Here is a 25,866-nt window from a genome sequence, read left to right on the forward strand (position 1 = left end):
GTATGCATAATCAGGTTCCATAACTTAACCATTATCAGAGTTTGCACCTTATTTCACACACACACATACACACACACAGAACTGAAGATTATTCTTATGATAACATCATTCTGATTTATTTGCATCCTGATATACTTGGGCTTCACAGGTAGCACTAGTGGTAAAGAACCCACCTGCCAATGCAGGAGACAAAAGAGATGCAGGTTCAATCCCTGGGTTGGGAATATCCCCTGGGGAAGGAAATGGCAACTCACTCCAGTACTGTTGCCTGGAGAAACCCGTGGACAGAGGAGCCTGGCAGGCTATGGTCCATAGGGTCACAAGAGTCCAAAGCAACTGAAATCATTTAGCACATGCACGCATACTTACTTGAGTAGTCTAGCTATGAACTCTCAAGAGGGAAAGATCGACAGATCCATGAGAGACTCCGAGAGAAATTTAAAAAATGAATGGTACTTAGAGATAATTTTGGAGGAGATCATAACCCTCTGCATGGAAAAGATGAGAATGTGCATGATGTATCAGGAGAAATAGACTGACCTAGATGAGCAGAGATTTATAGAGGGAAGTACAGCAACAAATAAGTTAGGAAGTCTTAGAGAAGACAACTGTTTTTGCTGCTCTGCATCCCTTTAAACTTCTTCTGGTATTATGACCCTAATTTCCTCTTGCAAATCACTTTCTCCCTCTTTTCTGTCTAGATGAATTTTGGATAGCAACCCACTCCAGTATTCTTGCCTGGAAAATTCTATGAACAGAGGAACCTGGAGGGCTACAGTCCATGGGGTCGCAAAGAGTCAGCCACAACTGAGCACGTCAGCATAGCACAGTTCAGGAGTGAATATGTGACTTAGAACTGGTCACGTGTTAAGTGAATGTCATAGTTCTCAAATTGCAGAGATGACTCAGGAATAGGCAATAAGACACAATAAACTTTTACTAAGAGAGCCACATGGGCTGGTCTTTTCTTCTGAAATTGCTAATAGTAACAATGCTGTGAACTTGGAGCTCCTGAAAGGTGAGTACTTTGTGACAGGAAATGATTCAATATAGCAGAAGAAAGAACCGAGAGATGAACAGAAGAAATAAGTCCCATTGATACTATCCAGTCCCTGGATCAAAGCATGACTGAAACCAATGGACCCATAGTCTTTGCAGTTATGTTAGCCAATAGGTTTCCATAACATGAGCCATTTTAAGTTAGGTTTTCTGTCATATGCAACAGAAAAATCCTATATTATTTAGGTCTGTTGGGGCCAGTTACTAATGATCTATGTGACAAGGTTAGAAATTAAGATTTTCCCTATGACAGGCCACTGGGGAAAAATAGTTTTTAAAGCAATGTGGGACAGGATGAAAGTAATTTAGTGAATGTCATTTTTTTTTTCATATCAAGGGAGCACATTACCACTAAGAATAATTTGTTTGAGCATATGGGAGTAGAAATGAGATACAATCAGACTTCTTAGACTATGAACCTAAACTACTTGCCCTCTAAGTGTTTCTGTTGTAGCTAGAACTTTGTACTTCTCAAATGTGTAATCCTATCTTTTACTTAGTTCAATTTAGACATAAAAATCAACTAGGCTTCAAACAAATGAATTTCTTAGAGTATGGTCCATCTTCATAATATGTTCAAAATACTCTGGGCTTTCAATGAATACAGTAGTGATAAAGTTGTCTACCTTAACAGCCAATGAAATGTAGCTGAAATATAGAGTCATATGTATGATGCATCTAAAACTGCTCCCCCAAATATGCAATCCATGCTTCCAATGCATATCAATAATAATATAATACCAACAACCAATCTGTAAAAAAGAAGGAGGTGAGGGAGAACTAAGAGATTTGAGCCTTACTCAAGGTTCCTTGACAATTTTGTGTGGGCTTCCCATGTGGCTCAGCAGTAAAGAATCCCCATGTCAATGCAAGAGACACAGGAGATGCGGGATTGATCCCTGGGTTGGGAGATCCCCTGGAGGAGGAAATGGCAACCCATTCCAGAATTTTTGCCTGGAAAATCCCATGGACAGAGGAGCCTGGCATCCTACAGTCCATGGGGTCACAAAGAGTCAGCCACGACTGACCAACTGAGCGCACATGGTCCCTTGACAGTTCTATTTGACTGAATAAGTCACATTTCCTTCTCTATGACTCAATTACCTACTTAAAAGATAGGAAAATAATAATATCGAACTTAAAATATTGGAAGATTTAAATATGGCCTTGACCATCTTCATCTATGTTCATTGGAGATTTGAAGATACATAGTAATAATAATAAAAGTTAACATTGAGTACTTACTATGTTCTGGGCACAATTCTAAATGTTTTGCATGTATTAAACAATTTATGCCTTACCTCTTAGAGTATTATGAGGTAAATATTATTATCCCCATTTTGTTGAGGCTTACAAAAGTCATGATTCTTGTCCAAAGCCCAAATTTAGCCATGATTTGAACCCGGGCAATTCTATACTATCTTTCTACTTATCTAATAGAGTGGTAGATACTATAGAAACAAATATGCTGACTATCACTCATAATAGAAAACTGCAAATTAAAATGTCAACAAAATGCCACTTTCCATTGATAGGATTAGCAAAGATTATTCACAAAGTCATTGGCAGGTCTCAGTTTCTCACTGGCTGTTGGCTGGAGACCTCATAAGCCTTTCCTCAGGTAGGGCATCTGAGTGTCTTCAAGACTTAGCTACTGGCTTCCTCCAGAACAAGTGATAGAAGGGAGAGAAAGTCCATGAGAGAAGGTGCAGGTTTTTTTAAAAACAACTTTTTGTTTTTGTTCAGTTGCTCAGTTGTGTCTCTTTGCGATCCCATAGACTGCAGGTCAGGCTTCCCTGTCTTTCACCATCTCTTGAAGTTTGTTCAAATTCAAGTCCATTGAGTCAGTGATGCCTTCCAACCATCTCATCCTCTTCCACCCCCTTTTTCTCCTGCCTTCAATCTTTCCCAGCTTCAGGGTCTTTTCCAATGAGTCAGCTCTTCGCATCAGGTGGCCAAAGGATTGGAGTTTCAGCTTCAGCATCAGTCCTTCCAATGAATATTCAGGACTGATTTCCTTTAGGATTGACTGTTTCGATTTCCTTGCAGTCCGGGGGACTCTCAAGCATCTTCTCCAGCACCATAGTTCAAATGCATCAGTTCTTCAACACTCAGCTTTTTTTATTGTCCAGCTCTCACAACCATACATGACTACTGGAAAAACCATAGCTTTAACTAGACAGACATTTGTTGGCAAAGTAGTATCTCTGCTTTTTAATACTCTATCCAGGTTTGCTTTTCTTCCAAGGCAAAAGGAGCGTCTTTTAATTTCATGGCTGCAGTCACCATCTGCAGTGATTTTTGGAGCCCAAGAAAAGAAAGTCTGTCACTGTTTCCATCGTTTCCTATCTATTTGCCACGAAGTGATGGGACTGGATGCCATGATCTTAGTTTTTTGAACGTTGAGTTTTAAGCCAGGTTTTCACTTTCCTCTTTCACCTTCATCAAGAGGCTTTTAAATTTCTGTTCACTTTCTGCTATAAGGGTGGTGTCATCTGCATATCTGAGGTTACTGATATTTCTCCTGGCAATCTTGATTCCAGCTTGCAATTCATCCAGCCTGGCATTTTGCATGATGTACTCTGCATATAAGTTAAATAAGCAGAGTGACAATATACAGCCTTGACACACTCCCTTCCCAGTTTTGAACCAGTCCATTGTTCCATGTCCAGTTCTAACTGTTGCTTCTTAACCTGCATACACGTTTCTCAGGAGGCAGGTGAGGTGGTCTGGTACTCCATCTATCTAAGAATTTTCCACAGTTTGTTGTGATCCACACAGTCAAAGTCTTTAGCATAGTCAATGAGGCAGAAGTAATTTTTCTGGAATTCTCTTGCTTTTTCTATGATCCAACAGATGTTGGCAATTTGATCTCTGGTTCCTCTGCCTTCTAAATCCAGCTTGCACATCTGGAAGTTTACAGTTCACATACTGCTAAAGCCTAGCTTGAAGGATTTTGTGCATTTCTTTGCTAGCATGTGAAATGAGTGCAATTGTGTCATAGTTTGAACATTTTTTTGGCATCACCCTTCTTTGGGATTGGAGTGAAAACTGACCTTTTCCAGTCCTGTGGCACTGCTAAGTTTTCCAAATTTGCTGGCATACTGAGTGCACTTTCATAGCATCATCTTTTAGGATTCGAAATAGCTCAACTGGAATTCCATCACTACCTTCACTATCTTTGTTCATAGTGATGCTTCCTAAGGCCCACTTGACTTCACATTCCAGAATGTCTGGCTCTAGGTAAGTGATCACACCATTATGGTTATCCAGGTCATTAAGATCTTTTTGTATAGTACTTCTGTACAAAAACAACTTTATTGAGATACATATGAAGTTACACACAAGTTTCTGACTGTGTGTGGTGGGGCCAGTGTGGGGAAGGGGCAGAGGTTAGCACTCCAACTCCTTGTGTTTTTCAAGGGTCAACTGTAATTCATATGCCATACAATTCACACATTCAAAGTGTACAAACCAATGGCTTGTATGTTTACAGAGATTTGCAACAATCATCACAATAAATGTTAGAATATTTTCAGCACTTCTAAAAGAAACCCTGAACGAAGCCATCACACACCAAACTCTCCCACTCCCAACCTTATCAGTCTAGGCAACTATCATAATAGTTTTTGTCTCTACAGATTTGCCAATTCTGGACATTGCATATAAATGGAATCATACAATATGTGGCCTTTTGAGACTGGCTTCTTTCACTTGGCTTGACTTTAGGGTTCAACAATGTTGTAGCATGGATCAGTATTTCATTTCTTTTTTATTATGTGCTCTTTTTTTTCCACTATCTTTCAATGAAATTCCTACTTATTTCTAATTACGTTATGTTATATCCAGGTTTTTCTCTCTCTCACTTTCTTAGGTCCAAGAAAGAAAGACCTGGGCCTTCTTGGCTCAGGATCTAAGTCCCAACCTCAGTTCCTTCTTGAACTAGATGAGATTCTAACTTGGCCTGTGTTCTTTGGGTCCTTTAAGTCTTTTATAAGCTAATCTTGCAAGTGACATGCCACTATTTCTGCCATATTCTGTTTACAGACAGAATAATCCTCATACAATGAGAAAAGTGTTAAGTCATCCAGTTGTATCTGACTATTTGCAACCCCATCAACTATAGCCTGCCAGGCTCCTCTGTCTATGGAATTCTCCAAGCAGAATACTGGAGTGGGTAGCCTTTCCCTTTTCCAGGGGATCTTCTTGACCCAGGGATTGAATCCAGGTCTCCCGCATTGCTTCCAGATTCTTTACCATCTGAGCCACTAGGGAAGCTCCCATACAATGGGGAAGAGGGTACCAGAAGGCAGGAATCAGGGTCTCCTTGAAGGCTGCCTATGGCAGTGAGGATGTTGTCATGTTGCAATCCATATTAGAAGTAAAAGCTTAAACCTCTAGCTTTGCCTTGTATATCACTGCTTACAAGGTAACAAACATGAAACTCACGTGGCTTGGTATAAAGGACCCTCTCTCCCCCACTAGGAGGGAGCTTTGGCAGGAGTCATTCTTACTTCAGCAGCACCTGATGTCCCTTGATCAGTATGGAAGTGAATATCTGGCCTTACAGGAATAAGGAAAGGAGGCTTGACACTTGGTTTTAAAAGAGAACGTTGAAAGAAACAAATGACTGACAGCAACTTGACTAAACAAATTATTAGCTATAGAAATAAAGTTGAAAAACACTCACCTGGCATAAATGCAATCACTCAGATGAATGATTATTTCCAAAAATAGCTATAGTATAATAAAGAAGAAAGTAACTGCAGCTTTCTCATGGTTTGGTCATGAATATTCACTCAGTTATTTTATCAGTCAACAAATATTAAAGCTGGAGATGGGACTTTTGCATTCAATTAATATTCTCTAAATTTCCCTTTGAGATATCACACTATATTTAACGATATAATAAAGAAACATAAAACAAACACACTGTCCCTGCCTTCAAAAACCTTTCATTTAAAGGCAAAAAACAAAAACAAAAACAGACAAATTACAAACTGATATTTTCATCTGATATTTGTTTTTAAAGATAATAAACACAAAGAGCTATAAGAGTTCTTCTTTATATATATAATAATATATCATATATATTATTATGTTATATATTATTTATATATAATTTTTTATATATGCAATTCGTTTTGAATTCCTTTTCCATCTCCATGTGTTTTTAGTTACTGATGAAAACCATTTATATACAAGATGACTTTTTCGATTAAAAAACACACAAACACATTTTAGGGTACCATCTGTTTGGACTGATTTTCCTGGTTATCGTGTGTGGGTCAATTCAGTGGGTGACAGTAGTAAAATGAACACTGGAGTTTTGACATTTCTTTGAGAGATTAATTTGCATTGCATCATGTAACCGTGTCAAAAGAGGGCAAATTGAATCTCTGGTAAATTGAAAATATAAGAAAACATACAAAGATATCTTTACTAAACTTCATTCAGTGAAAATATTCCAGATCAACACATTGCAGAGCTTTTTACTTAAAATAGTTTTATAGACAGGTATAAATTCAAGACTAGATTAATTTATGATGAGTCAATAGTAAAGAATACAATTTTTTATATTTCCGTTTCTGCAGAGTATTAACAAGAAATATTAGTTTGTGTATAATTTGGTATCTACACTAGATCAACTGAAAAGCAATATTCAAACTATCCAGTTAGCAGTTTTTATACCCTTGGAAACTATCACACAAATGAATGACTTTCTCTCAAAGGAACTCCCAAGCACAGTAATGTCAAATGCGGCTGTAAATTCTTAATATAAAAAGGAAGAGGAAGTTTAAAAAGCTTTAGGTAGAGATGACTTTCTTCCATCCTATGAAAAGTAGATATATACCATTTTATCTCCACTAAACCTGTAAAATATTAAGGGTAATAATACCAAATATTAAAGAGTAAGTAGAGCCTCATGGTGAAAGTGAAAGAGGAGAGTGAAAAAGTTGGCTTAAAGCTCAACATTCAGAAAACTAAGATCATGGCATCCAGTCCCTTCATTTCATGGCAAATAGATGGGGAAACAGTGGAAACAGGGAGGGACTTAATTTTGGGGGGCTCCAAAATCACTGCAGATGGTGATTGCAGCCATGAAATTAAGACACTTGCTCCTTGGAAGAAAAGTTATGATCAACCTAGACAGCATATTAAAAGGCAAAGACATTACTTTGCCAACAAAGGTCCATCTAGTCAGTTCAGTTCAGTTCAGTCGCTCAGTCGTGTCCGACTCTTTGTGACCCCATGAATTGCAGCACACCAGGCCTCCCTGTCCATCACCAACTCCCGGAGTTCACTCAGACTCATGTCCATTGAGTCAGTGATGCCATCCAGCCATCCCATCCGCTGTCGTCCCCTTCTCCTCCTGCCCCCAATCCCTCTCAGCATCAGAGTCTTTTCCAATGAGTCAACTCTTCGCATGAGGTGGCCAAAGTACTGGAGTTTCTGCTTTAGCATCATTCCTTCCAAAGAAATCCCAGGGCTGATCTCCTTTAGAATGGACAGGTTGGATCTCCTTGCAGTCCAAGGGACTCTCAAGAGTCTTCTCCAATACCACTAGTCAAGGCTATGGTTTTTCCAGTGGTCACGTATGATGTGAGAGTTGGACTGTAAAGAAAGCTGAACACCGAAGAATTGATGCTTTTGAACTGTGGTGTTGGAGAAGACTCTTGAGAGTTCCTTGGACTGCAAGGAGATCCAACCAGTCCATCCTAAAGGAGATCAGTCCTCGGTGTTCATTGGAAGGACTGATGTTGAAGCTGAAACTCCAATCCTTTGGCCACCTGATGCAAAGAGCTGACTCATTGGAAAAGACCCTCATGCTGGGAAAGATTGAGGGCGGGAGGTGAAGGGGATAACAGAAGATGAGGTGGTTGGAAGGCATCACCAACTCAGTGGACATGAGTTTGGGTAAACTCCAGGAGCTGGTGACGGATAGGGAGGCCTGGTGTGCCGCAGTCCATGGGGAAGCAAAGAGTCAGACATGACTGAGCGACTGAACTGAACTGAAGAATTCTTATAAATGTTGGGAAGAGTAGAAAACTATTTGAAATTAAATATCTCACAACAGTAAATATTTGCATACTCTATAGCCCAACAACTCTACTTCTAGATATATGACCAAGAAAAATACTTGCATGTGTGACCAAGAGGTGTACGTAAAAATTTTTATAGCAACAATGTTTATAATTATTTAAAAGTCTAGAAACAACCCAACTATGTATCAATATGAAAACAAATTGTGATATATTCACACAATAGAATGCTATATGGTACTGAAAATCAACAATCATTATACACAACAACATGAATGAATCTTGGAAATGAAATGTTAAGTTAAAAGGGCAAATCCCAGAAAACTATATATTGAATGAGTGCACTTTCATAAAGCTAAAAAAATGCAAATCAAACAATATATTGTTTCAGCACATATACATTTGTGATAAAATTTAAAAATAAAGCAATGGAATGATCAGCACTAAGTTTAGGATACTGGCTACCTCTGAGTGCAAGGGAAGAGATAGAGGAGAAACACAATTGTAGATACAATTTTTGGGGAAATATTCTAGTTCTTGGATTGGGTAGTTCATTATATGATTAAGCTTCATATCTAAAATATGTTACATATATTATTATACATTAATATATATTATTATATATACTATATACATGTACATATATTGGCCATGCCATGTCGTGGCTTGTGGGATCTTAGTTCCCAACCAGGGGTTGAACCCAAGCCCTCCACAATGAAATCACCTAGTCCTAACCACTGGAGAATTCCCAGTGTTACATATACCTTTTGCATGTATTTAAAAGAAAAAAATTTATGAGCATGATCTAATTTATCCTCATCTCTTCCAAGTGAGAGCTGAATCATATTCTGCATGTAAAGAAACTGAGAGTAATGATACCACTTACACATAGAATCTAAAAAAGTTAAACCTATAAAAAAAAAAAGAGAGAGAATTAAAATGGTGGTTACCAAAATTGGGGTAGGGATAGGGGGATAAGAGTGATGGTGTTTAAGGGTACAAACTTGAATGAGTAGTAAATAAACCATAGAGTTTAATGCACAGTAGAGTCTAATGAATATAGGTAGTACTATTGTATTATATTGGAGAAGGCACTGGCGACCCACTCCAGTACTCTTGCCTGGAGAATCCCATGGATGGAGGAGCCTGGTAGGCTGCAGCCTATGGGGTCGGAAAGAGTCGGACAGGACTGAGTGACTTCACTTTCACTTTTCACTTTCATGCGTTGGAGAAGGAAATGGCAGCCCACTCCAGTGTTCTTGTCTGGAGAATCCCAGGGATAGGGGAGCCTGGTGGGCTGCCATCTGTGGAGTTGCACAGAGTCGGACGCAACTGAAGTGACTTAGCAGCAGCAGCAGCAGCAGCAGCAGCATTGTATTATATGGGCTGCCCTGGTGGCTCAGTGATAGAATCTGCCTGCAATGCAGGAGCCACAGGTTCAATTCCTGGGTCAGGAAGATCCACCGGAGTCAATGGCAACCTACTCCAGTATTCTCACCTGGAAAATCCCATGGACAGAGGAGCCTGGTGGGTTACAGTGCATAGGGTCACAAAGAGTCAGACATGACTGAAGCAATTTAACACCCACACAGGGGCTATATGATATAATATTATAACTACTGCTACCTTGGCAATCATTAAAACAATATATAAATGTATCAAAGTAACATGTTGCACACCTTAAACTTATACAATGTAACATGTCAAGTTAATTCAAAAAAAGAAAAAGAAAGAAATTTAGGGTGATATAGCCCTATCTTCAAATAAGGAATGAGACAGAGTTCTGCAAAACAGTACCCCTGTCAAAAATACTAATAGATTTTTAAAGACCGTAATCAGTCTAGGGCTTCCCTGGTGACTCAGTGGTGAAGAATCTGCCTGCTAATGCAGGAGACACAAGTTCCATCCCTGGTGAGATGGCCATGAACCCAAGGAGGATCCACAAGCTACGTAGCAAGTAAGCCCATGCGCCACAACTACTGAAGCCCAGTTCCCCAGAGCCTGTGCTCTGCAACAAGAAAAGTCACTTCAGTGAGAAACCCACATACCACAACGAAGTGCGGTAGCCCTGGCTCATCACAGCTAGAGAAAACCCATGTGCAACAACAAAGACCTAGCACAGCCCAAAATAAATTAATTAAATTAAAAAATCAATCTAACTGGAGCCAAAAGAATTTTAAGAGAAATTAAATTCTAAGTGAATTAAATGGGAATTTTTAAAATGCATGAATGGATTGTGTGATAAATTGAATCTCTTCCCTGCCAGGAAATGATGATCCAAGATGGGACTCTAGCATCACTAGGTGAAATTAAAACTTCCAGAGATAAAAGGAGCAAGACATTTTGCAGGAAAACTGGAGGTTCAGAATACACTACTCAGGATAAAATGAACAAAAAAATACAAAGGCTAAATGGGTTAATTCTATTTTTTTCTTTTTCCACTTTTCTTTAACTTAGACTGTGCACCAGGGAGGGGGAAGGGACGGAAATAATAGAGATAATTAAGACACAGTCTGAACTCTCAAGGAATTCATATTCTAATAATCAGAGAAAAACTTTACAATTTGTAAATGGAAGAGATACTTCTCTACAGAACCCGTAAAGAGTTGTTTAGATAGAGTAAATGGCCCAAAACCTAGAAAAGGAACGAATACTTGGAGGTTTTCAAGAACAATGTAGTTGGCTAATGTAGTAGTGAGAAAGAGGACAGCCTTAATCTCAGGCCAATACCCGTGAGCCTGAAATCAGAAGGGGGAAAAGAAAAATGGAGAACTTGGCTTGGACCTTGAGTGAAGGACAAGAAGAGTTGGTGCTACAGTGGGTGGGAGTTCACATTTATGGAATACTTGCTGTATGCCAGATCCTCTTCCAAATGCTTTTTATGAATGAATTAATTTAACCCATACAATATACCTATGAGGCTGCTGCTACTGCTAAGTCACTTCAGTCATGTCCGACTCTGTGCGACCCCATAGACGGCAGCCCACTAGGCTCCTAGTCCCTGGGATTCTCCAGGCAAGAATGCTGGAGTGGGTTGCCATTGCCTTCTCCAATGTATGTAAGTGAAAAGTGAAAGTGAAGTCGCTCAGTCGTGTCCGACTCTTAGCGACCCCGTGGACTGCAGCCCACCAGGCTCCTCCATCCATGGGATTTTCCAGGTGAGAGTACTGGAGTTGGGTGCCATCACCTTCTCAGTTAGTATTATTACCCTCATTTGATAAATGAGGAAACTGGGGCCAACAGAGGTTAAATAATTTGCCAGTCACAAAGTTAGGAATTTGAAAGCAGAGTTTTGAATCTAGGAAATATGATTACTCGGCCCACATTCTTGACCACTACACTGAATAGAGGGCTTTGCTCATAGCTCAGTTGGTTAAGAATCTGCCTGCAGTGCAGGAGACCCGGGTTCAATCCCTGGGTCTGGGAAGTTCCCCTGGAGAAAGAAATGGCAACCCACTCCAGTATTCTTGCTTGGAAAATCTCATGGACAGAGGAGCCTGGTGGGAGGCAGTCCATGGGGTCCCAAAGAGTTGGGCACGACTGAGCAACTAACACTTACTTACTAACACTTACACTGAATAGAGGAGGTTTCGCCTAACTAAAAATTACGGGAAATAGAAGAGCTAAAAAAGTAGTTCATCACATGAATTCATTAAAGTTTGTTTATATACAGTTGAGATAAATTGTAAATATTAAGATCTTTACCCCAAAACATTGTTACATCTTGATAAATATAAGTGGCGTGCCTCAAATTTTTGTACTGGGCACTAGGAATACGGAATATTGCAGAACTAGTGGAGAAAGTTGCTCAGTCATGTCCGACTATTCGGGACCTATGGACTATAGCCTACCAGGCTCCTCTGTCCATGGGGATTCTCCAGGCAAGAATACTGGAATGGGTTGCCATTTCCTTCTCCAGGGGATCTTCCCAACCCAGGGATCAAACCCTAGGCAACCACATTGCAGGAAGACTCTTTACTCTCTGAGCCACCAGGAAGCCCAAAAAAGATCTTCACAATCTAGATAACCACAATGGTGTGATCACTCACGTAGAGCCAGACATCCTGGAATGAGAAGACAAGTGGGCCTTAGGAAGCATCACTATGAACAAAGCTAGTAGAGGTGATGGAATTCCAGTTGAGCTATTTCAAATCCTAAAAGATAATTCTGTGAAAGCGCTGCACTCAATATGCCAGCAAATTTGGAAAACTCAACAGTGGCCACAGGACTGGAAAAGGTCAGTTTTCATTCCAATCCCAAAGAAAGGCAATGTCAAACAGTGCTCAAACTACCACACAATTGCACTCATCTCCCATGCTAGCAAAGTAATGTTCAAAATTCTCCAAGCCAGGCTTCAGCAATATGTGAACCATGAACTTATAGATGTTCAAGCTGGATTTAGAAAAGGCAGAGGAACCAGAGGTCAAATTGCCAACATCCACTGGATCATAGAAAAAGCAAAAGAATTCCAGAAAAACATCTATTTCTGCTTTACTGACTATGCCAAAGCCTTTGACAGTGTGGATCACAATAAACTGTGGAAAGATGGGAATACCAGACCACCTGGCCTGCCTCTTGAGAAATCTGTATGCAAGTCAGAAAGAACAATGGACTAGTTCCAAACAGGAAAAGAAGTATGTCAAGGCTGTATATTGTCACCCTGCTTATTTAACTTATATGCAGAGTACATCATGAGAAATCCTGGGTGGATGAAGCACAAGCTGGAATCAAGATTGCCAGGAGAAATATCAATAACCTCAGATATGCAGATGACACCTCCCTTATGGCAGAAAGTGAAGAAGAACTAAAAAGCCTCTTGATGAAAGTGAAAGAGGAGAGTGAAAAATTTGGCTTAAAGCTCAACATTCAAAAACTAAGATCATGGCATCTGGTCCCATCACTTCATGGCAAATAGATGGGGAAACAGTGGAAACAGTGGCTGGCTTTATTTTGAGGGGCTCCAAAATCACTGCAGATGGTGATTGCAGCCATGAAATTAAAAGACACTTGCTCCTTGGAAGAAAAGTTATGACCAACCTAGACAGCATATTAAAAAGCAGAGACATTACTTTGCCAACAAATGTCCATCTAGTCAAGGCTATGGTTTTTCCAGTGGTCATGTATGATGTGAGAGTTGGACTGTAAAGAAAGCTGAGGGCCGAAGAATTGATGCTTTTGAACTGTGGTGTTGGAGAAGACTCTTGAGAGTCCCTTGGACTGCAAGGAGATCCAACCAGTCCATTCTAAAGGAGATCAGTCCTGGGTGTTCATTGGAAGGACTGATATTGAAGCTGAAACTCCAATCCTTTGGCCACCGGATGCGAAGAGCTGACTCATTTGAAAAGACCCTGATGCTGGGAAAGATTGAGGACAGGAGGAGAAGGGGATGACAGAGGATGAGATGGTTGGATGGCATCACCTACTCAATGGACATGAATTTGGGTAAACTCTGGGAGTTGGTGATGGACAGGCAGGGCTGGCGTGCTGCAGTCCATGGGGAAGCTAAGAGACATGACTGAGCGACTGAACTGAAGTGGAGAAAAGCTGTCTCTAGGGCATGGTCTTAAAAAAAAAATCTCATCTTTTGGATCCCTCAGCAGACAGAAAGTTACACAAGGTAAGCCTTGGTAAAGCCCTCAATTTCTCAGATAATAAACTGATGTACTTTCTAGCCAGTCTCAACAACACACACATATTTATTCAGTCTCTCTACCTTCTCAGCATTTTAATAACTGACTTGTTGGCTCATTTGCTTAAGCAATATGCTAATGAGGTAAAATTGATGGGTTTAATTCCTTTTTAGATCTAGTGGCCGTGAACTGCACCCCTAAACTTAGCATACATGAGTTGTTGAGTGACCCCAGAGAAATTGTGTTTGGCTCAGAATGTCTATCAGCATTACACAGAAGATAATGCTTTACTTAGTGTGTGTCAGAACCTTCATCTTTGTATTCAAGGACAGCACATTAATTTTCAGAGAGAACAACTAAAGTGACTTGTTTAATGTTTTACAATGGTTCTCTGGAACAATCAAGGATAGATTCTTGGAAAGTTCAATATAATATACTTACTCAAATTGACCCTACCTATAATAGAGTCTTTGCCCAACTTCATGACATATACTCAATCAATCTTGTGATTTTAGATACTCAACAAATAAGTAAATAAATAATAGCAGAAACTATTGCAGTTCGTAATTACTTATGGAGGAAGTCTTATCTGAGGACAAACTAATGAAAACATAATTCCAACCCCAAAACATAAACTTATTATGCCTAGAATAAAATTATCTGAAGTAAGCTATATAATTCACTGAGTGAGAGAATCTTGCAATGCAGTGACAGAGGTTTATTTGGTAGATGCTACTGCTCAATAAACTAGATCCAAACTTTTTATGTGATCTGACATCTGACAAGACCACAATAATAAGGGAGGTGTCTCATAATTGTCCAAAGATATTCAAGTGAAAAGGATGGTGAAAGATGGTGTTAATCTGGAAACTTATCAGAATGAGAATGAGAATAAGTAAATTTCCAATGTCAACTTGAAATAGAAACAGCTGAAATTATAGCAGGAGCAAATAAAATGAAAAAAGTTATTGATAGATATATGCTTGTAAATAAAATGTAAAGTTGGGACGTCTGATATTTCAGAGCAGAAGGGAGAAACCACTCTCTTAGAAAGGGCTTATAGTCAAAACTTCTCCAAGGAAGAAGGGAGAGTGAAAAGGATAGAAAGAGGGGGAGTTAGTTAAGTGGCAAAGATTGCAAACTATGGAGGAAAATTGTCTATGTTCAGTTCTTAGCTTTGTCACTTAGTGCTGTGCTTAGTTGCTCATTTGTGTCCAGTTCTTTGCAACCCCATGGACTCACCCCTAGGCTCCTTTCTCCATAGGGATTCTCCAGGCAAGAAAATTGGAGTGGTTGCCATACCTTCCTCCAGGGGATCTTCCCAACCCAGGGATTGAACCCAGGTTTCCTGCATTGCAGGCAGATTCTGTACCATCTGAGCTACCAGGGAAGTGTCACTTAGTAGCTGTGTGATTTTTAGCAGGTTTCTTAATCTCTGTGTAGCTCAAGTTTCTCATCTATAAAACGAGAATAATAGAACTTACTCATAAGTTTGTTGTGAGGATTTTATGAGATAATAGAGAGTATTTACACTGTGCTAGGCATATAATAAGAGCATTATATAAGCACTGTACTTTTGAATAAAAAATATATAAAGACTAACATCAAGATGATATTTAATCAGAGAACCAAGAAACTTGATACAGGTCTACAATCTTTTATCCCAAATCCTAGGGGCCAGATGTGTTTCTGAATTAAAATTCCTTTCATATTTTAGGAATGTAAGGTATTATGCTACCTATGTTTTACTTAACTTAGATTGTCCTGGGCAGCATGCCTTAATCAAAGGCATATTACATATTTCATATTACATATTTCCATAATGAAATGTATCAACAGCCACACCAAATGGAATTAATAAAGACTTTAAACAGTCATGTCAATTCAGATCCATTTTTGCCACAAAATGAATTAAGAAAAAAGTTTTTTTATTTTAGAACTGCAGATGAGGAGGGACTATGAAGATTTGTCTGTAGAGCCATAAGTGTTTATTGTATTAAATAATGGAATAATAATCATGGGAAATCTAGACCAATGCTGGGATTAAATGAAAAACTTTTCTGAAAACCTAATGAGTTTCTTTTTTCTGTATATGTATACCTAATATGATGTATATCTGGATTATACATGTTACCTGAATTATACTTGAGTGGCTGACTTTATGTGGCATAAATAAACACCTAGAACATAACACCTGGAACATCTCCCCAGATCTTCCCATGACTACTTCAGGTCTCTGATCATATGTTACCTCTTCAGAGAGACTTCTTTGATCACTCTATTTAAAATGTCAAGTGGGAGACATGCACATACACATTCATACACAATCACACAGGAAACTCTTTCCTCTTCCCTGTATTTTTTTCTTTTAAACACTTATTATTTAGCACCATATTATATATGAGTTTATTACATTATTTGTCTTGCTAGACTGGTAACGCTACGAGAGCAAGGATTTTGTTTTGTTCAAGCATCTAAAACAATGTCTGGCAAATAGGCATTAATATTGTTCAATAAATGACTCAAGAAAATAAGGCTGATTGATAAATAGTGGTGGGTTCCAAGAACCAGTTCTGAAGTAGCAGCTAATATTTATTGTCCAAAAGGAAGTTCAAAGGAAAAAAAGAGCCATCTAAATTAAGCATTAGCTGTAATATGCTTATATAATATGCATATTAATGAGATTCCAAAATAGTAATTTAAAACATTTCTTTATTCACATACTTATCAAGTAAAATTGATTTATCAATAATATCTAAAAAGTAAAAACTAATCATTCAACTATATTTACAGTTAATAATTAATTTTGAGTAAGCAGACAAGAAAGAGGAGAGTGAAAAAGTTGGCTTAAAGCTCAACATTCAAAAACTAAGATCATGGCATCTGGTCCCATCACTTCATGGCAAATAGATGGGGAAACAGTGGAAACAGTGGCTGGCTTTATTTTGAGGGGCTCCAAAATCACTGCAGATGGTGATTGCAGCCATGAAATTAAAAGACACTTGCTCCTTGGAAAAAAAGTTATGACCAACCTAGACAGCATATTAAAAAGCAGAGACATTACTTTGCCAACAAATGTCCATCTAGTCAAGGCTATGGTTTTTCCAGTGGTCATGTATGATGTGAGAGTTGGACTGTAAAGAAAGCTGAACACCAAAGAATTGATGCTTTTGAACTGTGGTGTTGGAGAAGACTCTTGAGAGTCCCTTGGACTGCAAAGAGATCCAACCAGTCCATTCTAAAGGATATCAGTCCTGAGTGTTCATTGGAAGGACTGATGTTGAAGCTGAAACTCCAATCCTTTGGCCACCTGATGCGAAGAGCTGACTCATTTGAAAAGACCCTGATGCTGGGAAAGCTTGAGGGCAGGAGGAGAAGGGGATGACAGAGGATGAGATGGTTGGATGGCAACACCTACTCAACGGACATTGGTTTGGGTGGACTCCGGGAGTTGGTGATGGACAGGGAGGCCTGGCGTGCTGTGATTCATGGGGTCGCAAAGAGTCAGACAGGACTGAGTGACTGAACTGAACTGAAAGCAGACAAGAAGAAAAGTTCTACTTGAAAGACCAAAATTCTATATGACACAAAGTATTAAAAGAACTCCCTCTGTATTTTTCCCATGATGTATTTAGATTTTCCCCTTGACATATTTTACTCACTACAGAAATAAACACAACTGATTTTCATTGAACTGCCAAGTGCTACTGGACTGGGTTGTAAAAATGGCCTAAATTTACCTCAGATGTATGTACATACCTACTCAAGAATGTATGTATTCAGCCTTGCTTCATGTAATAAAATGGCAATGTGTTGATAACCTAAAGCAAGCAAGCAAAGGAGTTTTCGGGTCACCATAAAATGTGCAACAAAGTTCAGTGGTACTTTCTAGTCCAATAGATTCACTCTTTGGAAAGGCCCAGCTTTCTTTGCCAACTCCAACTTCATTCATACGTTAGAGTTGGGAATTACTTGTTTTAAAAAAAAATTATTATTTTATTATTTCTGTTTTATTTGTAGCTGCACTGTTTCTTCATTGCATCTCACAGGCTTCTCTTCTAGCTGTGGTATACAGGCTTAGTTGCCCCCTGGTACATGGGATCATAGTTCCCCAACCAGGAATTGAACCCAGGTCTCCTGCATTGAAGCCATATTCTTTTACCATCTGAGCCACCAGAGAAGCCCTAACAGCATTCTTAATGGCTTTCAAATTCTGTTACCTCAGATTACACAAGGATTTTTCTATTAGAATTACTTGGAAAAAAAATAGAAACTGAGATTGTGTATATATATTTCCAATAGGACAAGGGACCTCTGAAATAAGACAAATTAGCACACATATCTGGACCAGGTGTTGTTAACCATAGACTCCATGATGGAAGGAGGTAGGTAAAAAAGCTGAAGTTAGACAATTGATACAAAAAAAGATTAGAGACTCAAAGTTACATATAAGTTGACAAAAAAGTCAAGCTTAAACAGTTACTGGCCCTTTTGTCCTCAAGTTGCATATTATTATTTAGTGGGCTACATTTTAGTGATATTGTGGGTAAGAGGATGAGGAGTGATTTTTCCACAGCTCTATACCCTCAACAGAGAGAATCCTGAGAACTGCTTCTGAGAACTGGTTGAATATCATGTAAGCAGTTAAGGTGTAAACTAAAGGGTCCACTTCAATAACTCAGACACCAAGAAAGAAAGCTACTCTTGTTTAAGTGAAAATTCAAGATCACTAGCATAGTCTGTTTCAGGGCACATATGAACTATACCAGCCTCATGCTTCTGACCCGTGTCTTCAAGTCCCTAAACTGGAATAAAACCAATAAATGCCTGAGGAACCACTTCACACCCCAAACACGTGCAAACTTTGTTCCACACAACACTTTACTGCCAAAATGGAGTTGGCAGAAGTTTGGAGCAAAGGCCCCCAGGCTGCATGATTTGCTGGTGCAAGAGAGCTTAAAAATCTTAACATAATACTGCTGAGTTTGAGTTCTACCAATTTGCTTAAGACTCTTCCTCCAAGTTTGATTTGAGAAAAATGGAAGCTGCCATCAAGGAAGATCTATTAACACTTCATCGCCTACTCAGAAATGATTTGATTTCCCACTTTTGATGGTCATACCTCTATATTTTTTTGGTGGTTGTATTTATAATTGTAAATTTAATGCAGTCTATTTTGAAATGCATGTAAAGTCAATTTTGCTTTGTTACTTGGATATAGGGGTACAGGATGAACTACTGTAAATATACAAGATTAATTACAACAAAGTGCTACTTATGAAACACTTTATTCAAATAACCCCCATATAGCCCAATTTATTACCCTCAAAAAAATATGGGAGAAATTAAGATACAGAATATCTGTAAATTGCTATCATTTTACACTTGTTTTAGTTTGTCTTTTCACTTCTTTGAGTTTGAGCAATGATTTTTTTTTTTTTTTTTTTTACCTGAAAAATATAGGAAGCAAGAAAAGGGGCCAAGATGAGTTACTCTCTTCCACAAGGGTCAACAACAAGGTCCCATTCAGGATCTTCATAAGTTTGATGCAATGCAATTAGTGAGGAAAATTGCAACTGAATTGAAAAATTATAGTGAATACTGGCAACTATACCACTCACAATTCTAATATTTGAAAAATATGTAGTATTAAGAAACTATGGTTTGCTTTGGAAGGTTATCTTGTGCTGTTTCAATATGAGATCTTTAAAGATGCTACTTTCTCCTCATATAGCTAAAGAATAAAAATAAATTTATAAGTTAAAAAAAAACCACACACCTTTATAATCTTTTCCCTTAGTAACTCCATGTATTTTATTCATTTCTCTGAAAACCTGTTTTTCCTTCTCTGGAGCCTCCTAAGTATTCTAATTCTCAGCTATGATTTCATATTTTCACCAGCTTCTAATCTTCACAATATAGTTGGGAGCACTTAGGACGAAACACTCTAGGATATCAAGCTGCAGAAGACTGTAGTTTTGAACATATTTATATAGTAGTGCTGCCACCTAAAGATGAGGTGAATAAAGAAGCAATTCAAAGGAAATGACCCACCATTCTGAAGCCTGTCACAGAAATTTTCTCATTGCTAACTAGGGATTAATAAACATTTTGCTCCACAATAAACTGTTGCTGAGTTGTAATTTTCTATGGCAGAAATTTTCTAATTCAAACTTTTTAGTGATATGTGATTTGGGGTCTCCAGGAATATGCCTCCAAACTTGTTTTAGTTTCTCTCAGACATGAGGTACTGCCTACAATACCTAAGCCTGTGTGTGTGGGGGTGGGGGATCAAAAGATAACCAAGAAATCTCTGGTTTAGTGGATAAAGCAGGTATTAATAGGCCTATGGTGCTTCCCTTCATCGGTGACAGACTGCTTGCAAATCTCAACAACTGACATTTCTGCAGCTCCATTTTCTCATCAGTAAAATGGGGTTAATTTCACCTTTCTCCTACTTGCCTCTAAGGCTGAGCTAGATAAGTTTCTTGGAAAAACCCTGAGTTTATAAGCCTGCTCTTAAAAACAAAACATAAAAAATCTATTGCCTAATAAAAAGAGTATCTCAGCGTATTGCAAAGTTACCTCAAAATAAAATATATTCAAATAAGCTAAAACATTGACCAAGTTTTCTTAAATCACAGATTGACTTTTCATAGAGCTATTTAAATAATAAAGATATAAGTAAGGCTGTTTTCTGCTTCTTTTGCAGCCAATCATTTTCAATTGATCCATCTTCTATGTACGCAGTGTTGCAAGAATGAGACGTAACAGCATACAAAGTGAAGGAAAAAGTTAACTTGTATCAAAAGTCTTGTCAAACCTGGTAAGATTTCAATAAAACTTTTAGAAGGACATTTTGTAGTTTTGCATTTAGCCCTAGCGTAGCAATTTACGAAAATTAACTCATCCATTTTACTCTCCCTCTCTGCCCAAGGACGCATAAATATTATTTATCAGGGTTTTGTCCTTAGTCACAGTCCCTCAAAAGGGCCCAGTTTCACCTACACTGCGTGGGAGGCTGGGCAGCAACCCCACGCTTCCTGTCAAGGATTCCTGGGGCTAGAGCCTGAACCTGCTCTAGCCCCTTTCTTCTTTATGCTAATCCTGCCCTTCCAGCCCCTCTCGGCTGGCGTCTGAAGGCCAAGGTGAGACCCTCCCGGGAGATGAAAGGCCTGTCGCCTCCTAAAAGATGCAAGCGGAACGGTGGAGTTGGGGGGCGGCGGGTGACAGGGTGGTAGCGACACTGACTACGACGCTGAGGGCCCTAAGTTGGAGCTGACGCAGGCCCTACAGGGTTCCGTCCCCGCCTGAGCCTGGCTTCCGCCCTCAGAGCCCAACAACCGAGAAGTCCTCCCGGGGGCGCTACAGGCGGTGGTTGGAGGAAGGGCGGGCAAAAAGGCCGCAGGGACCCCCTCCTCAGACGCGCCTGAAGGCCTGGGCCGTGGGCTGTTGACGCGCCAACGGCTGGGAGGGCGCGCGCACGCGCGAGATGGAGGGCGGAGGGAACGCGCTCGGCGGCCGCCGCGGCGGCAACTGAAACGGAGGGACGCGAGGGCGGAGGGCGCGAGCCACGGGAGGAGGGTTGGGGGGGGAGATGGTGGGTAGCGGGGAGCGCGCGCTGACGTCGCCCGGAGTCACGCACAGAGCGCCGGGTTACGCGCCGACGTCTGGCTGCCACGACTTGCCGTCTGCGGCGGCGGCGGCGGCAGCAGCGAGCGGATCCCGCAGGGGAAGGAGGAGGAGGAGGGAGAGTCAAGGGGGCTGTGAGTGAGCGGGAGAGGCAGGGTGTGAGCCGGACTTGCCAGCGGGAGGGAGAACGAGCGAGAGCCGAGCCAGCCATCCGAGCCGCCTCCTCCTCCTCCCCTCGGCGTCCCGCCCCCGCCTGCCAGCCCGCCCTTCTCCCTCCTCAGCCGGCAGAGCCCGAGTGAGGCGCAGCTCGGCTCGCGCCGCTGTCCAGGACAGGTGTGCGCGCGCGCGCCCTCCTCCCCTCCCCCTTTCCTCGCGCCTGCCTAGCGCCCGCCTCGCGCGCGCCCTCCCTCCCTCCAGCCCGCGCCCTCCCTCACCTGCGGCAGGACAGCGCCCGCCCGCCCGGGTAAGCCCCTCGCGACCTTCTCTGCTGCCACTGCCACAGTCTGAGGTGCCGCCCACCTTGTTCCCTCTGATTGCCCTCTTATACCCCAGGAATAATTACTGTACCGTTGTAGACACCCCCTCACCCTCCCTCCGGGGACCCTGGCAGTGCAGCAAAGCGCCCCCCCTTCCTCCGGAGCGCACGAACGAACGAACTCCCTCCCACCTCCAAAAAAAGAAAATCACACTCCCCTTTAAAAAAAAGAAAAGAAAACAATCCTACCTCCGCTGATGCTGGAGACCACCAGTGGTGCCGTTTGCTTAGAAATCCCTAAGCCTCATTTCCCTTGGCCACCTTAGCCTGGGGCCTGGGACAGTGCGCCAGACCTGGCCGACACTCCCTGCACAGTACCCCTGGCTGGAGGGGAGAGGAAGGAGGGTTCTAGGCTCCACTACCAACCCCTCCTTTTCTCTGTTCAATCCCCACCCCACCCCCGCAATGCATACACCCGCCCAGTATGCGTTGCAAAAATAAAGAAGAATACATTGGTGCTGACAGCGCAGATGAAGCCAGGCCCAGGGATGGGTGGCCCGGACAAGGCATTTTTGCTGCCCCACAGAGCTAGGTCAGCTCCATAGTCTCCTCTGCCTTTTGTCCGAGGGCAAAAGGGGACGGATGTGAAGTTGGAGGGTCTTCCCTTTGAGCGACGGTAGGCCCCGGCGGCGGCTGAGATGTCAATGGGGAAGGGACCCCCACAAATATATCTGCCTTGAGCCTGAATTCGGATAGAGAAAGGCCAAGAGTCCGGCTGGGAGAACGTTGGTTCGTTGCTGTCTACCCCTGAATAAATGCTACTTTAATTTCCGTTGTCTCTGCGGGACCCTCTCGAGGCTTCTAATTTCGTTCTTGTCTGGGCCCCTTACGTTTACGGTCGGACCAGGCGTTTGGGGACAGGTTTTTGCAGCGGTGTCTGTGCTTCAGTCCCGTGTCCTTGGAAGGGAAGCCCCAGTGCTTTATAACAGGCTGAATTTGGTTTGACATCTTTTGGTAGACTGTCAGAGGAGGAAAAGGAATTTTTTGATTACTTCAAGACCCTCACTGCTCCCCGCCCAAACTGACGTTTTCGAATTGCGGCTTTGAAAATTGGAGTGTTGACTAGAGTGTGGAAAGAGTTACTGATTTCATTCCTTTGGGTACTAGTAAAATCATTTAAGAATCAGACGAAAGAGAGTTATTGACATTTGCATCGGTTCTGTTTGGATCTTTTGGGTATATAAAATGTCGGGTTCTCTGAATCTTTTATCGAATTTAGAGTGTGTGCTACATTTATTTAATTCTTCTGCAAATGCTTAAAATAACGTTTTGTGAAACGTGAGGATTCTATCACATGGATTGTTCTCTTCAGATTTTAAATGTTTAGTTCATATATTTAACCCTGAACATTGAAATAGCGTTGGAGAGGTATAATTTTAAAGATTAAGCTGTAGAAAGGGGATAGACTTTTTTTAAAAAATGATCGTTGGAATACTATTAGTCGTTATTGTTAAAATGTTAAGATTTACTTGAGAGTTTCCCTTAATTTTCCCGATAGCTAGCCGTGAGAAGAAATGGGTAATTCCTCCACTTTGAACAGTTGCAGTGCAACATTCCAGTTAGTTTTAATGATTTGGGTATTGAAGATAATTGTTGTCTGGTTTAAGACAGGCATTTAACCTAAGTAGCACTTGAAAACACAAGTACTAATGGTTTTGCTTCTCTTTTATTTGGGAAATCTGTGATTCTGTGAAATATTAATGAGCATATTATTTCTGTTGGAAACTCCATAATCAAAAGAGTTTGTTACCCAGAGGTAGATTCCCTCTCTCCAAGTTTATTTTGTAAATGTGTGTTAACTTTTAGAATTAGATTATTTCAAACTCATCTGTAGTTCAGGCTGAGGAAAATGAGGGTTTTTTTTTCCTTCTTGTTCAGCCTAGTATCTATTTCTCTAGCAAACAATTTTTTTGTTGTTAAGAGTTTGTTAAAGATGTAGAAATAGAGGGATTAAAGATAAAGCAATCTCAATTCTCTTCAAAATGTGTGTGTATTGTTAATAAGAGAGCACACTGAATCTAGAGATGTTTATCAGGTTTTAAAAATGTAAGCAAACTTTGAGGAGAAGGGGAATTTTTTATGGTTTTTTCATTAACACAGATATTTTGTGCATATTAATGTATTTCGTTTTCCCTGTGTCTTTGCTACATTGTATTGAAACTATAATTTAAATTCTGCAACTATTTGTTTTAAAATAACAATGCAAACATCTAGACCCTAGAATTGGCTTTTCACTTACCAAGTTAGCATATTGTCTTGCTAATTAACAAATGGCTAGATGTGTTTTTAAATCCACAAGTTTGCTCATGGATATTCTGCGTTAGTATGCAAATCTAACTTTGAAATTCTGTTTAAGGTACTAACCTCTTTAAGACTTTTCTCTCAGACAACCTTTTAGGGGTACTGTATTCTATAGCCTTAAGGAAAGCCGCCTTTCACCACCTTTCCCATTCTGACCAAAAGTCCACACTCACAGGCTTATCCTGAAATAAACTCTCTTGTTTTAAGTAGTGAAAATGTATTAACTATCCTATTTATCATTGTATTATTTTGGGAAAGGCATTATTAACCTTGGTTGCTTTTAGATACATTTATAAACTAGGCAAGAAGCTAATATATAATGGCAAAATTTTATACATATATAATAAAAAGCATGAAATAAATACATATTTATGTGGAGAGTTCCAGGTCTCAGTTGTTAGCTGATTTGAGCTTAAAATTCCAGTTTATGTGTGCAAATGATATTTAACTTGTGTTTTGTCTAAAAACTTTATCAGTTGCCTCTGTGCTAGGAAACTAAGACATCAGTTCCTGGTGACTATAATTTTTTCAGAAAATAAGGGCATTCCCAAACTCAAACCACTTCAGAACCCTGGACATAAAATAAACATTTGGGACAGGGAAAGAAATTTAGACCCCAGAATTGGTTCAAGAAGGCGGACAGTTTCAAGCTCTACTTTTTGGTTCTGGGGGAAGCGATTTTTTAGTATGGAAGAGTGACAAGGACTGGCAGCCGCATGCTCTCTCCTCACTGGTCTTTGCTGCTTTGAGCTCTCCAGAGGGGGACAAGCGCTCGGTTCAGTGCGAGGTAGAATCTCGAGAAAGAATAGCGGCTCTTCTAGATTGGTCTTAACCAGGTCGTAGTAGTCTCAACTTACAGGTGGGAGCGTAATGCCCCGCCCAGCTCTGTGCGGAGACCTGCCTTTGCGACCCCGTTTGGGACGGGGTCTATCCAGGGTCCTGATCGCTACCATGCAAACCTAGAGGACCCACCGCTTCTTCACACATGTTGTTTTTGTGTGGTGGGCAGTGCACCAATTGTTCCTATATCTCCTCCCGACAGACTTGGGGACGGGGCGGGAGCGCAGAAAAATCAGCAATGAAAGGGGTACTCAGTGCTACAGGATGCCCCTAAACTAGGGGAAAGTTCTTCATGGGCCCCAAAACCTGTGATTTCCGTTTCTCACAGTGGGCCTCCTATTCAGAGAGCCATTTCAGGGACAACTGGACAGATGGGTAGTTCTGAGACTGGTTCACAGGACTATCCCAGTTTTCTTTTCGGAAGTCAGAGTGCTCTGCCCTATTTCTTCCTTTTTAGCGGGAAGTAGTGAAGTCAGCCCAGAGCTGAAGTAGCTACTGCTGGGTTGAGTGGGGCCCTTGGAAGAGAAAAAGGAAGCTGTGAATACTTAGCAGGCAGGTTTGCCCAGGACATGAAGGGGTGTATCAGGGAGCTTTAAAGTCTCAGGCGTTGACAAGACTTATACCCTGGGCTGGTCTGGCTATCTTTATCATTAGTCCCCTCTTTACCCCTCTCGTTTCCAGGAAGCTTGGGCAGCCAGGTACTCAGATGTCTTGGGGGTTAAGAGTGAGGGAGACAAGTTTCCTTACTTTTGGGGGCAGGGGATGGGGGACGTTCAATGGGAATGGAGCCTACAGATGAGATGGTCGTACTCTTCTCAGGATGGAG

General features: G+C 40.7%; 1 protein-coding gene across 3 annotated transcripts in view; it reads left to right on the forward strand.

Moving 5' to 3' along the window:
- The first annotated feature begins 21,377 nt into the window (after positions 1-21,377).
- PURA (purine rich element binding protein A) overlaps positions 21,378-25,866 on the forward strand; it is a 60,736-nt gene continuing 56,247 nt past the window's right edge. Inside the window, exon 1 of one of the 3 annotated variants that reach the window (XM_069592253.1) lies at positions 21,378-21,827. The gene's annotated coding sequence lies outside the window, so the exon portion shown is untranslated. The remainder of the gene's footprint in view (positions 21,828-25,866) is intronic. The other 2 variants (XM_069592254.1, XR_011257325.1) reach the window with 2 other exon arrangements.

This window comes from Ovis canadensis, chromosome 5, assembly GCF_042477335.2.
Source record: "Ovis canadensis isolate MfBH-ARS-UI-01 breed Bighorn chromosome 5, ARS-UI_OviCan_v2, whole genome shotgun sequence".
NCBI classification, from domain to species: domain Eukaryota; kingdom Metazoa; phylum Chordata; class Mammalia; order Artiodactyla; family Bovidae; genus Ovis; species Ovis canadensis.